Consider the following 15,138-nt stretch of genomic DNA (forward strand, 5'->3'; position numbering starts at 1 on the left):
TTTTCGTTTTAGCATACTGTCTTTCAGCATTTCAACACATTTTCTTTGCTAGTTAAAAAAGCAAAATGACTCAAATTCAATACTTGGAAAAAAGTTAACTCTAGAGATTCTGTTTTTATCAACTTCCACTTGGTATGCCTCCATCTTAACCCTCCTGTTGTTCTCGAGTCAAGGAAGGAAGGGAGGGAGGAAGAAGGAAGGAAAGGAGGGAGGAAGGAGGGAGGGAAGGAAAGAAGTGAGGAAGAAGGGAAGGAAGAAGGAAGGAAAGGAGGAAGGGAGGGAGGAAGGAGGGAAGGAAGGGAAGGAGGGAGGGAGGGAGGAAGGAAGAAGGAATGAAAGGAGGGATGAAGGAAGGAAGGAGGGAAGGAAGGAAAGGAGGAAGGAAGGAGGGAGGGAGGAGGTAGGGAAGGAGGGAGAGAGGGAGGGAGGGAGGGAGGGAGGGAGAAGGAAGGAAGAAGGAAGGAAGGAAATGAGGAAGGAAGGAGGGAAGGAAGGAAGGAGGGAGGGAGGAGGGAAGGAAGAAGGAAGAAAGGAATGAAGGGAAGGAGGGAGGGAGGAAGGAAAGGAGGAAGGAAGGAGGGAAGGAAGGGAAGGAGGGAGGGAGTAAGGAAGGACAGAAGGAAGGAAGGAGAGAAGGAAGAAGGAAGGAAAGAAGGAAAGAAGGAGGTAAGGAAAGAAGGAAGGGAGGAAAGAAGGAACAGTCAAAACAGACGGGGGTCAATTTGACCCGGGAGGACGACACAAGGGTTAAACAGTAAGCTAGGGATGCATCCTTGTTACTAAGGGCCACAGCCTCACCGCTACAGAAGTGTCACTGTAAAAAACGAACCACTTCCTGTTCAAAACATTTGAAAAAAAACAACTTAACTGACCAAATCGACCAGCTGGAGCCACTTTAAGAGCTGCTGGATTTCTGTAAATGCTTCTATTAAACAACAATAATGCTATCCCACCACTCCTTGCTCCAGCACAATAAAGACAATTTTCACCCACTGTTTTTCTATTTGCACACTTAATATTAGTTGAAAGAAGCTGTTTAGGTAAAAAAACAGAACCATCAGGATGTTTCTTGATACATGCTGTTAGAGCTGAATGATTAAAAAAAAAACATTAGGTTAATATTTTTTCCTATTTTTGTGTAAACTGTTTCATGCAAATTATGAGAGGAATAAAAGCCTACCACTCCCACAGACTAGTTATAGAGTTATAGCTTTACACTGAATCCCTAATATGGAGAGAGAGAAGAAAAAAAAAACATGCCACAGTATGACAGTGACCTCTATGTTCTTACAGCAGCTTACAGCCTGAGCAGAATCAGTAAATGTGATGTTGAGCCTGCCTTGATGTATGCTTTCAGTATTTTTAGCAACTCTGTCTTTGATGCTTTTAGCGAAGCGGCACAGGAAAGGTTCCTTCAGCACACTGACTGTATATATATATTCAGGCTTCTTTCTTCCTCGCATTTTCCCTTTTTACTTAATGACTGTTCCCTTTTTTTGAAATCCAGAAAAAGTGGACGAGAAAAGTGAAAGGCGACAGCTCAGATCTACCGCTGATCTGATCAGACGTAGATCTGAGCTGACAGCAGCAGCGGTTTGACGTACTGGGCCCAGGTGACGGTAGGTTCAGGGAAGCCATCTGCATCACAGGCCAACAAGGCAGTGCTACCAACATCTGCTGTAGCGTTGACGTCTGACTGCCTGGCACGGATGGTGGGAAGGACTGAAACAGAAATATGGTGAAATATTAATGCAAGATAAATGTTAAGCACAGGTGCATTAAAAAAGGTATTCTATTTTGCTGTTGCCTATTATGATTGATTGTCATTATCATCATTATTTTTAGATAACATGTGCATAACAGGCACTTTGTCATGATAGTAGTACTTAAAGTCTGTGTAAAGTAAGAATAAATATGTGTTCTGAGTTTGACATACCACAGAAATGTGTGTTGTTAACCACCCTGCTAAATTTGAATGATTGAAATAGCTAGCAGCTGAGTTAGCAGCAGAATTTCGCTTTCTGCTGCTAACTCAGCTGCTAGCCCGGCGGCTAACTTAGCTAACTGGCTAACTGTAGACTGTAGTAGTAGTAGTGTGTGCTGAATGTATTTATACCTCTACAGCAGCAGGGGCGGGTTAATGCCAATCACCGCTGCGCTAGCTCCCCTACCAAGTGTCACCTGTCAATCAAAGTCACCACCTCTACCAGAAACATGGACGCTACGTCTGAGAGCTTTCTGCTTCTAGCTCAACGGATAGCTCGGTGGCTAACTCGGCTGCTAGCTCGGCGGCTAACTCAGCTAACTGGCTAACTGTTATTGCACTGTAGCAACGATATACTGTATGAGCACAGATCTGAAGCCCAAAATATTACGTTTTTTTTAATATTATAATGAAGAAGACAGTTCCAGCATCTTTGTATGATAAAGAGAGACAAACCTATCAAAAGAAATTGCTGTCAGCCTTTCTATCATTCATCAAATCACTTCAATCAAATGAAAATGATACTAACGATAACAATCACCACTGTCATTGTTGAGTTAGAAAATTTTTTTGAAACTATATATTCATAGTTATCATTGTAGTTATAGTTCTTGGTGTGAATAAACCATTAGCTATATAGGGTTTAAAAAGTACATTCCCAAGGTTTTCAGGGTCACCACTGTCGAGCAACATCTCCTCTCGGTCGAGCAACAGGATGCAGGCACGGAGTGGAGGTTTGACAGAGATGTAGTGCTTACCGTTAACAACAACCTTGATCATCTTGAAGTCAATTTCTCCCCTCGCCAGGACACGAGCCTCACAGTTGTACATGCCCTCATCTGTCTTCTTGATGCCGCGGATCTGCAGGTGGCCATTATCCTGGATCTTAAATCGCACTAGAAACAGAAAAAGGCAAAACAGTCATTTTAAATGTGTAAATGTGGCCTGTATGCATAAAGAGTAATAGGAGAACATGTCAATTATATATGTTTTAATGCGGTTTTGTTTTCTAACTTTTTCTAAGAATAAGTTTGATGCTTAATCTCAAAGCAGAGTATGTATTTTCCCTCCTTGGAGCCACAACAATTTAAAAATAAGAGTAAAATCTTATCAGTGGGTGATAAAAATCCAAGCCCCTTTTTCTGTATGTGATTGTTTAATAGCATCTAAGAAGTTCTACAAAAAGAGCCAAAAAGCCGCCAACTGAAGTGTGAAAATAATTATGATTATTTCCTTGAATTATTCCTTGTACATAAAAGCAGATACAAGTTCACAAAGTGCATTTTAAAACTGAAATTTCCCTGGCAAGAAGTTTGGACACAGATTAAAAAGTCCCAATTATCCCTGGTAATCAAGCGAGTGGTTGGAGCCCTGCATGACACTCTGAATACACCATGGCTGATTTGAGCATTGTTTAACACTTATCATACAGCACCTCTAATTAAACCTGCCACAAAGACACAGTAACAGAGTGAGCTGTCTCATCTGAAAGTTTCTGGGGGGAAAAAATCATTCATTGAACATACTCTCTCAAAAATCCAGGACTCTAATCACATCTGATTTAACTGCCTCAAGAAAAAAGGAGCTGAGTTGAGTCTTTGTTGTTTTTTTTTCTTTGTAAATCCCAATTTGGAAAATAAAGGCACTTCACACCAGTGTGCACTTTGAAAGCTAACTCGCCACTTCATTACTTCTTTTGGAGATGGCGGTTCCTTTACACAAGTCCAACATGATGACCAGTCTAATTTCTATGCAAGGTAAGTAGTAAAATAACTCTATTAGAGGAGTAATGTAATGTAATTAGTATGTAAACTGAAGATAGCCTGTTTGTTATGAAACCATTTGATGACTTTTATGTATTTATGTAACATGGAAAGGATCGTAGCATTGACATTTAAGTATATTTACCTACTTAACATTTAACATTTAATGAGCTAAAATGATCCATTTTCCTTATTAATGGATTAAATTAACCAACATATAAAGCAGTTGACATTAGCAACACCTCCACTATATACAACACTAAAAAAACGCTTCTTCTTATTATTAACAGTATTTGAATGCATCAATGATAATAAGGCCATATTCTGGATAATGAGCATTTATCTTTGATATTCAAGTATATTTATTTAAATATATATAGGATTATGACCTTTCTACTTTAACTAATGTAAAATATTATAAATTACTGATTCCCACAATAATGTTTGTTTTCTGTTTCTTAAGTACAACATCCTCGATATACAGATGTAGGAGCTGAAATCTTTAGTTAGTGTAAAAGTAATAAAACACACAGCTGCTGTTTAATGTTGACATACATACAGTGAAAAGTTCTGATAGGATATTTAACCCTCCTGTTGTCCTCATGTCAAGGATGGAAGGGAGGAAGAAGGAAGGAAAGGAGGGAGGGAGGAAGGAAGGAAGGAAGGAAGGAAGGAAGGAAGGAAGGAAGGAAGGAAGGAAGGAAGGAAGGAAGGAAGGAAGGGAGGAAGAAGGAAGGAAAGGAGGGAGGGAGAAAGGGAAGAGGGGAGGGAGGAAGGACAGGAGGAAGAAGGAAGGAAAGGAGGGAGGGAGGGAGAAAGGGAAGGAGGGAGGGAGGACGGGAGGAAGAAAGGAAGGAAGGGAGGAAGAAGGAACAGTCAAAACAGACAGGGTCAATTTGACCCGGGAGGACAACACGAGAGTCCTAACCTCTTTTGAAGGCTTTTTTTTTAGACACATTGTATTGACCAGCTGCTGTTTGATGTTGACATACATACAGTGAAACTTTCTGATAGGATCTTTAACAATGCAACATAAAGCATTTGGTAACATAAATTACTGCTCTGAGGAAAATTACATAAGCAGTTTTCAGTTTTCAGTTTTTCAGTGTCGGTTACAATTAGTGGTTTTTCCAGAGAAAAACACATTCCTTGAAGAGAGTCCAAGAATAAAGGCGGGCTTAGCACAACACTGTGGTGACTGCAGGCTCTCCAGCGGTCACTAAAGGAGGGGTTACTGTAAGGTTAAAACGGGCCAGTCCAAGTGTAAAAGAAAACCCGGTCTCCTGCTTCTTCTGCACCTCAGCCCAGTTTTATTTTAACTCTCTGAGGAGTCCAAAAAAAGGAGCTTTGGCTGCCTGAAGATGCATGAAGTCATTCATAAAACTGTAACGTGGATATATTTACTACGCCATTTATACTCTCTATATTGGCAGAAGGGGCCAAAAAAAAAAGGGTCTGAAGAGTTTGTAACAGCGGCTGCGGCTAGCTTGGATTCACAGCAATTACAATGGATTCCAACGCCGACCTGGAGTCATGACAGAAAAGTGTTTCAAAATGTACTGAGACCTCCAAAGAACTTCCTCGGTCCACTCCTGCAGCACTGCTCACATCTTAAGTGTTGATCTGTTTGTTCGATACACTCAGTTTCTCCAAGGCCTAGATACTCACTTCTGTGTCACGCCTCACAGCTCGCGTGTTTATCGGCAAAGCAATGGTTGTTTGGAACATACTGAATGTACAGTCAACAGTGGAGCTGAGGATTATAATGCAGGGGTGGTTTGAGAAGTTTCCAAGCACCCTTTGTTGTTAGCTTTTTGTTTTTTTTGGTCCTGCTGTGTCTGTGAGTCACTATTGGAATCCATTTTAACTGCTCCGAATCAAAGCCGGTTATAGCTTCTGTCCTCCATGAAGAAGCAGGCAGCAAACTTTTTCAGAACCACTTTTCAAGTCTTGTGGCAGTGAGTACTTCATATACTTCGCAAGACTTTCAGTGTAACTTAAACTGTACAGTTTCAACAGTGAAAAAAAAAAAAACCTGCCTAGCCCATCATTTGTGAGTGACAGGATATGCAGACTTAAATGATGTTGTTAGCTCTCCTTTTACCCTTCCCGTTTTCTCTTCAGTTTTTCAAATTATTTCTGCCTCTAGCATAGCTCTCCTTCTTATTGAGGAATTTAAACTTCAATCTGCTCTCAGACATATTTCCGAGTGACAGTAACCACGTCTTTCTGGGCCGAAAATATAGAATTTTCATGTTCATGCATCATCTATGAGGCCTGAAAACTGCTTCCCTGCTGAAAATGCATAGTTTTGTCCGTTGCTGATGGGCTGGAGGAGAATAGATGAGGAAGAGTGTGGCAAATTCATTGGAAATCATAAATTGGCAGACAGCTTTGACAGGAAGGTCAGAAAGCCCGGGGATTTCGGGGTGATGAGCTGCAATGGCAAGATGGAGGTGAGAAACTAGCTCAAGTATTGGAATATTTTCATGTGGACTGGCTCACCATCTTTGGCAGACTGGATCTTGGAGCCCTTATGCTTCCAGATGATGGCAGGTGGTGGTGAACTGACCACATCGCAGACTATGTCGGCATCATCACCCTCATTGAACTCCTGTGGACTGGGAGCATTCTCGAAGGTGATCTTTTCTGTAAGGAGATATGACAAGCGGACATATTAGACATTTTAAAAAACATCTCAACTCTCACTATAAAACATATAAAAGCAAGGCAAGGCATTTCATACACAATGGCAACTCAATTTGCTTTACATAAAACAAACATTTAAGAGTAAGAATTGGACATAAAACACTTTAAAACATACAATTAACCCCCCGCCACCCCGAGAATACTAGAATAAAGGTGAAAACACTCCTGTGGCACATTTACATTGCATAATAAAAGCCTACAGTTGAACTTCAGCTTTTCTAATAATAATTTTTAATGAGTTGCATTGCTTTAAATATTATATAATCAAAGATGTTTGTAGGAAGGTAGTTCTGGTACCACACAGTTGATGCGACAGGGTTTCCCATGCAGAGGGGGAAACACTGGGTCACACTGGGTCACGCTGCTACAAAGTGGTACCTGACTCACTTTCTGCTGCAGCACAATGTGACACTGCATTAGTCAGTTTGACACTTGCTAGCGTACGCTGTATTTCTACTGTTACCACACAATCAACACAGCAAAACATAAAGTGATGCCACAAGTGAGAACTTTCCAGAGCTGTTAAAGTCCTTCCTCATATAATTACAAACTGCTGTGCAAACTCATTCATCTATTACTCAAACGCAGCCTCCTGGATTGTATTTCACTGACCTGCCTGAACCAGCACAACTTGAACAATGCAGCCCCTTGCAGTTTTGTAACGTATAGCTGTGTTATGTGTAAACCAGGCGGGGAGCTCAGGTCCTCTGTAATGAGGCCAACGTAGAAGTAATTTAAAACTGCATTCTATCAAAAGGCCACCAGGGGGCGACCGTCTCTATACAAGTCAATGGAGAATTCACCAACTTCTCACTTGATTTCTAACCTCAGTAAACGTTTTCAAAATGTGTTTATGGTCTCAATCGCTAGTTTAAAGCCTTCTTCAATGCAGTATGATGTTCATTTGGGACATTGTGGCCTCCCTGATTTTATATTTGACGATAAAGCAGGGTATGCATTAGGGCGTGGCTACGTCCTGATTGACAGGTTGATTGCCCAATGTCCTCGAGATCCAGCCCTCGCAACCTATCGCAACCTCCCTGCTCCACCCATGGCCCCGCCTCATGCCCATATAAGTAGAATCCGTGTTTTTATTTTTCCCAGCATGCACCTGAAATTTTCAAGATGGTGCTGCCGGAACTATTGGCTTCCGAGCAGCAGTCCAAAAACCAATGGGTGACGTCACGGATGTTATGTCCATTTCTTTTATACAGTCTATGGTCTAAACAAGCACTCAAGAATTATGTTAAAGGTTACATACCCCTAAAATAATCTCATCAAGCTCCTCAAAAAATATGTGGGAATTTTTGAGTACATATTAATGGATTGTTTGGAAATTTCACAAAGGAAGTAGGCTTGCATTGTTAACATTTTTAGCCTTTTAAGCATATCTTTTGCCTCAGATGCCAAAAATTCAAGGGGCATTCATGTTAAGACTAATGCATACACTGTATAGAGGCCATCCAACCATCTTTATATGCTTCCATTCTTCTAAATGCTTTTGCCAAATGTGTTTGAATGGAGGCATAAATGCCTGGAGTATGTCCACTGAAAAATGTTGCCATTGAACATAATCCAGCCAGCAATTATGTTTCCATTTGAGCATATCTGGCTAAAACCATTTTGCATGATATAAACAGGAGGCAGGGTTGGATTGCAGCAAGTAACTCATCATCTACACTATTGAAAAATGGTCAAAAATGTATCTTAATAAATATTTTTTATTAAAATTACACCTCAGATCAAACATTTTTTCTAGGAGACAGAATACTGTACCGGTCCTCTTACACCACTGAAATGTATCATGTTCTCACCTCTATCTAATGAGGTTAGAAATAAAATATATATATATATATATATATAGGTATAAATATGTATCACTCTCACAGAATTTGTTTATAGATCCTTTAAGAGTGTGTTTAATTTTCTCCAACTTCAATTTAAAACAGCTTAAATCCAAAGAGCATGAGAAGGGGGTGGGGGGGGTGGGGGAGGGTTGCAGAGGATTTCCATCTAAGCAAAATTGATCGTCTCGCTAACAAAGTGACAAAGGTAATTACATCCTTATTCATTTTGGTCAGTTAATGTTGGTGAGGAAATCAAGACTAACGCAATAAAAAGAGAGGTTCAATCTGTCTGCTGCTTCTTTCTGAGAATGTTTTAAAGATGCAAGAGATGGGCAACTCCAAAACCTGTCTGTAAGAGAACGGTTAGATCTTACACAATTAAGGTTACATCCTTGTACATGTTGGATATTCACGCTTTGGTCCAATAAGCCCAACGAATGAGTTTGCATTAAATGACACTGTGCCGAGTACAAATAGAGGAGGTGTGTACCCTTTTGAGTGCCCCTTCCCGTAATCTCTCAGATATTCCCTCGTCCAATTCCTCCTCCCATTTAATGGAGGAGGATTAATGGAGGTTTTAATGTTGCTTAATGAGGTGGTTTGTAGAGAGTAAATTTGACTATAGATTATTGTCAAGGTCCCTTTCAGTGTTGGAAGTCCGGTAAGAAAAGTGTCAGACTGTGTTTTACTGGGAAAGGGTGAGGCATCGAAGATCTATCCTGCGAACGTAACTCTAGATCGATAAGAACCTAAAAAGTGATGTCTGGGGAGACCAAATTCGACTGATAATTGCTCAAATATAATAAAGACCAAGACCAGACTATGTGGAGAAAACACTATCAACCATGGTGGGGGAATTAGGTATCAACCATTGGGATCAGCAATCACATGTAAGAGGTAAAAATCTGTGAAGCAAATAACCACACTATGAAATAAAGAATGAAACACCCATCTGCACCTAAAAATATTGACTATTGTGACATTTTGAGATGAGTTTCTTGGAAAAAGATGATGTGAGCCATTGAATAATACAGGTGATGGAGAATGTCACTGTGTTTGACTGGGTTATTGATGCCACTACAATTTTATGTAAGAAAGAATTAGAACTATTCCCTCTTACTGGATGTGTAACACCAGCCTGAGGACAAGGTGCAATATAAACTAAAGAGCTTAGTTGACCCTGTGAAGATTAACAAATAAAAACTATCTTTCTCCAAAAGCTCCTTTTACAGAAGCATCTCCTCAAGTGAGAGAAAAGCCAAATCCTAAATACTAAAAGAGTTTAGAGCAAAGCAGAATTATCTCTTATTCTCTGTTACCTGAGCTACTTGAAATCATTAAACTATAGTAAACTATGTGTAGCGTCCTATTTTCCAGGACCATTTGTTGACACCCTGGTTGATAGTTAGCCAATCTTAGCTTCTAGTTTCCTTATATGAGTGGAGTGCTCTGCCTCAAACCTATTTTGTACACTCACAATACTTTTTTAAAGCTTGTTTCTGATCTGAGATAAGTAAAGAGGAAGTCAATTTTACTGAGAATATCAGTAGCAGCTGTAGAGTCAGTGTTCCCGCGGAGCTAACATTAGCCGCAGCCCCGATAGCTATTGCTACCTGCTGTTACAGACTCAGTTTTTGGCCCAGCAGATGTAATTATGAACTTATTTTCAGCTTAATTGTCAGGTATGCACAGTATATTCCTATGTAATTACATGATATGTGATTTGTCATAGTCTATACTAGCCATATCATTTAAAGCCGAAACAGGAAGTGAAAAAGTGAGACTTACGAAAGATCTTGACTTGGACTGTAGCCTGGGCTTCCTTGTCGCCGTTCTTTGCCACACACTTGTAGATGCCAGCGCTGTCCACATTGGCGTGGTATATGGTGAGGGTTGACATGGTTTCATCGTTGCGGCTCACAAAAATGTCTGGGCTGTTGGGGAGGATCTTCTCACCGCTGGGGGCGAACCAGTCTATGTCCTTTGCATCGCCCACCACTAAAAAAAAGAAACAGGAAATGAAGAAAGATGCATGTCAGAAAGTCCATAGCTACCATTTAAATGATCCTCCTCTACACTCAAAAAATGAACTTAGACATATATTCTACATGGTAATATTAAGATTCACTGAGCACTAGAATATCTTAAAGACTGTGTAAAGTGAATTCAGACATTTTCTTCTAAACACATTAAATAGGTCATAAATGTATTTCTAAAAAAGATGTAAAAAGCATTTCAACCATTTAGATTTGAATTGTGGAGCTAGGCTTCACAAACTGTGTTTCAAGATTTCTGTGTTCAAGATTTAGTGGGCGGGTCTGATTAGCATAAACCCGCCCCTGCTGCTGTAGAGGTATAAATACATTCAGCACACACTACTACTACTACAGTCTACAGTTAGCCAGTTAGCTGAGTTAGCCGCCAAGTTAGCCGCTGAGCTAGCAGCTGAGTGAGCAGCAGAAAGCTCTCAGACATAGCATCCAAGTTTCTAGTAGAGGTGGTGACTTTGATTGACAGGTGACACTTAATAGGGGGCGGGGCTTCAGTGAACTCGGCGGCCACGCCCACAGCGTTTGAGAGCAGAGAAAGAGGCTTATTTTTACACAACTTTGAAGCCTAATTTCATATATTTGACGGTTTTTTTAATCATTGAAATTTGGCAGGGTGGTTAACAACACACTTTTCTGTGGTATGTCAAACTCAGAACACACATTTATTCTTACTTTACACAGACTTTAAGTAAAAATGTATATGTTAACACATTTTAATCATACAATAAATTAACTCTGTGGGAAGAGTATTAAAGAGGAGTAGTACTATGATATGTTAGTGCAAATTGTTATGAGCATTTCATTAAGTAAATCCTACAAGTTGTTGTTTTTTTAGTGTAGAACAATATGTGTCCAATATGGGTTTTCTTAATTAATGCAACAATTTGGATGCTGTTCACATCTGTTCAGTGCAAATTATCTGCTCATATCTGTTAAATGTTTTATTACACAACTACTTCAACAAGTTTAGAGAAGACTCTGCACTCTTATGATATTCTGTGTGTCTTAAAAGCTGATAACGACATACATTAAATCAAGAATTCTTGGTGTCAAGATGGCCTGGAGACATTATTGTTATCAAAAACCCATCTCCCTATACAGTCAATGTCCTTTCAAGATTAGACTTAATATTCCAACTAAAACATAAAAAGAGTGGTATAAATAATTCCTGTTTGCTCAGTAGGACATATGATTATTCAGTGGGAGGCGACTTTCTCTAAAAGAAAAATCAAACAACTTTTCCACATCATTAATTTTTCATAAAGACGAGTTCAAGCTGAGACATTTTTTTGTTTCCCTGAAATGTATTAATGCCGTCACATCTCTTAAGAAACACAAAGAGCCCTACATGGGTTTTGACATCCTTTTCAACTGGAGAATGAGTTAAAGTTTAAGCCATGTTTCCTCATAGAGCAAAAAAAAAAAAAAACACAGAAGGAAAATAAAAAAACAACGTTAAGGCTTCATATTCCACAAAAATATTGAGCTTTTTGCTTTCATAGCTTCATTCTTTCAAAAAGTTTTCTGCAGTGTAACGCCAGGTCATTAGTGGGAGGTCACTGGTTACTGTTACTACCGCTGTGTAATGACCAATTTAAAGGGTTGCTTCACCCTAATTAGGGACCAATGCATCTTCTGGTGGTATAGAGCCATGCAGATATCTTCCCAGGTTTCCAGATAACCATCCTTGCCTGCACCCCAATACAATAAAGGTGAAACAAATATTGCTTGTGGTGCTAAAAAAGTTGTCTTTTAGAAGCAGAGACCCCATTAATGCTACTGCAGAGAAGCAGATATTGTTATATGGCTCACAATACAAGTCTGTGTTGACATAAGGATGCTGCAAAGACTACACAACTGATCTCAATAGAGGCGATTACAGGATTGTACCAGCTTGAGAGATTTTGTTGCTTGCAATAAATTGAAATATTCAAAAAGACACACAGAAAGGAGGTGTGTGTGTGTGTGTGTGTGTGTGTGTGTGAATGTTTGCAGGTGTGTCTGATGCATGCTCTTGTTTGTGCTCTCCATGACTCATCTCCTGGTGCTCCAACAACAAGTACATCTTCTTTTTTTTTTTAGTGCTATAATAAAATCAAACATGTTTGAGCTCTCATAGTGGGGAGCTAACGGCAAGGTCAAGCTGCATCCTGGTGCTGCTCAAAATAGACAACACAACACAGCAAGCACAGATTTTGTCCAGATTTGAGAGGGGGGGGGGTTTCTTCTCTCAAATGAGCAACAAGTACAGACTATTGTGGCAACACTATGGACAATCCTCAATGTGAACATCTTTCATATATATTTGAAAAAAAGCAATCCTCAGAAAAAGTTGGGGACACATACATAGAGACACATTTCAAAAGAAAACTATTGTCATCACCAGTCTTTTTGGACATTTTATTTTTTTTGTGGGGATTCTGTGGACTCTGAATGTCAAACTACCTGTTGAGCATTTTATTCAGTAAATCCTACAAGCTGTTCTTCTTTTCATTTTAGAACAATATGTGTCCAATATGGGTTTTCTTAATTATTGCAAAACATTTGGATGCTGTTCACATCTGTTCAGTGCAAATTATCTGCTCGTATCTGTTAAATGTGTGAACATATTTCATATATATTTGAATCCTCAGAAAAAGTTGGGACACATACATGGAGACACATTTAACCCTTGTGTCGTCCTCCTGGGTCAAATTGACCCCATCTCTTCTTTCCTTCCTTCCTTCCTTCCTTCCTTCTTTCCCTCCTTATTCCTTTCCTTACTCCCTTTTTTACTCCTTACTTCCTTCCCTTTTCCCTCCCACCCTCCCTCTGTCCCTCCCCCCTTCCTTTCTCCTTTCCTTCCTCCCTTCTCTCCTTAATTCCTTCCTCTTTTCGTCCTTACGCCTTTCCTTCCTTCCTTCTGTCCGTCCTTCCTTCTCTCCTTAATTCCTTCCCTTTTCATCCTTACTCCTTTCCTTCCTTCCTTCCTTAATTCCTTCCTCTTTTCATACCTTCCTTCCTTCCTTCCTTCCTTAATTCCTTCCTCTTTTCATTCCTTCCTTCCTTCCTTCCTTAATTCCTTCCTCTTTTCAACCGTACTCCTTTGCTGCCTTCCTTCTCTCTTTCTTTCCTCCTTTCCTTCCTTACTTCCTCCCTCCCTTACTTCCTTCCAGGACAACAGGAGGGTTAAAAAGAAACCTTCCATTCACTTCCTGTTGTATTGGGTAGGAAGCACAAAGGCACAAAGACACACTACAAAACCTCTCTAAATAAAACCAAATCTTTCCGCATGGCTGGCTACCAACAACACTTTTCATTTATAGGCTCTCCACTCAGAGTTTCTGAGTAATTATGATTCCTGACTGGTATAATTTTATTCATGTACACAATCTTCTGTAATGTCAAGCACCTGAATACAAATACCAACCTGTATCTAAGAAAAACTGACAAGTTCACAAGTATACTCAACGCTGAGAGAAAGTCTAAGACCTCTCTCTCTCTCTCTTTCTCTCTCTCTCTCTCATTATCTCTGCAGACTGCACCTCTCCCCCCCACCTCTCCTAATTCCTCTGCCTTACCTGACTGTGATCCAGCTTCCCTCTACCTCCTCAGAATTAACTGCTCAATCAATTTGTCCGTGTCATTTTCTACCCTGTCTGGTCTTTTTTTGTTTTTGCCTGGATCTCCTTTAAGGCTGTATGTATACCAGTCACCCCTATTCAAACTGACTTGCACCAATTTTATATAAAAAAAAAAAAAAAAAAAAATTATCTCAACTGACACAAGGACACCGCTGTAAATATTATTCCACGCGGTGACATTTTATATCAAGCTGTGTTTAAGATCACTCTTACCTTCGCAGAGGAAAAATTTGGACTCTCCGACGCTGATCTCCCCTTGCGTTGGAGTGATTTGCACCTGGATGGCAGCTGGGAAGAGAAAAAGAAGAGATAGAACAAAATATACATTAGTCTGTAGTTCCAGTGAGAGGAACGGTGACACAGGGGGCAAAGCACAATAGGGTAAGGCTCAAAATAAAATTGCTTCGCCTGCTCAAAAGAACAACCATTTTTCAGGCATATGCTCTATGAATACAACCCAGGATGAACACTGAATGCTTACTAGAGTGCAACATCTCCATACAGATGAATCTATGTATTATATAAAGCAGTCCTCTTTAGATGTGTGATTAGTATCATTCATTTTTTTTTGCATTTTTGATATTTCCAGGCAGGTGTTCCCATTAGAAGAACACAGTGACTGTCTGTTTTGGCTGTTCCTTCCTTCCTTCCTTCCCTCCTTTCTTCCTTCATTATTTCCGTATTTCCTTCCTTCTTTCCTTCCTTCCTTTCCTTCCTCCCTCCTTCTCGCTTTTCTTCCTCCATTCCTTCATTCCTCTGTCCTTCTTTCCTTCCTACCTCCCTTTCTCTTTTCCTTCTTTCCTCCCTCCCTCCTACCTACCTTCCTTCCTTCTTTCCTTCCTTCCATCCTTCCTCCGTCCTTCCTCCATCCTTCCTTCCATCTTTCCTTTCCTGCCTCATTTCCTTCCTTCTTCCTTCCCTCATTTCCTTCCTTCTTCATTCCTCTCTCCCTCATTTCCTTCCTTCTTTCTCCTTTCCTTCCTTCTTCCTCCTTTCCTTCCTTCTTCCTCCTTTCCTTCCTTCTTCCTCCCTATTTTTATTCTAATTTTAGTTTTTACATTGAGCTCTTACTATTCCTTTATTGTTTTTATTTATTATTATATTTGTGTGTGATTATATTGTATTTTAATAACTGTGCAGCACTTTGGTTCAACTGAGGTT

The sequence above is a fragment of the Scomber japonicus genome, chromosome 13, assembly GCF_027409825.1.
Source record: "Scomber japonicus isolate fScoJap1 chromosome 13, fScoJap1.pri, whole genome shotgun sequence".
Taxonomy (NCBI): Eukaryota; Metazoa; Chordata; class Actinopteri; order Scombriformes; family Scombridae; genus Scomber; species Scomber japonicus.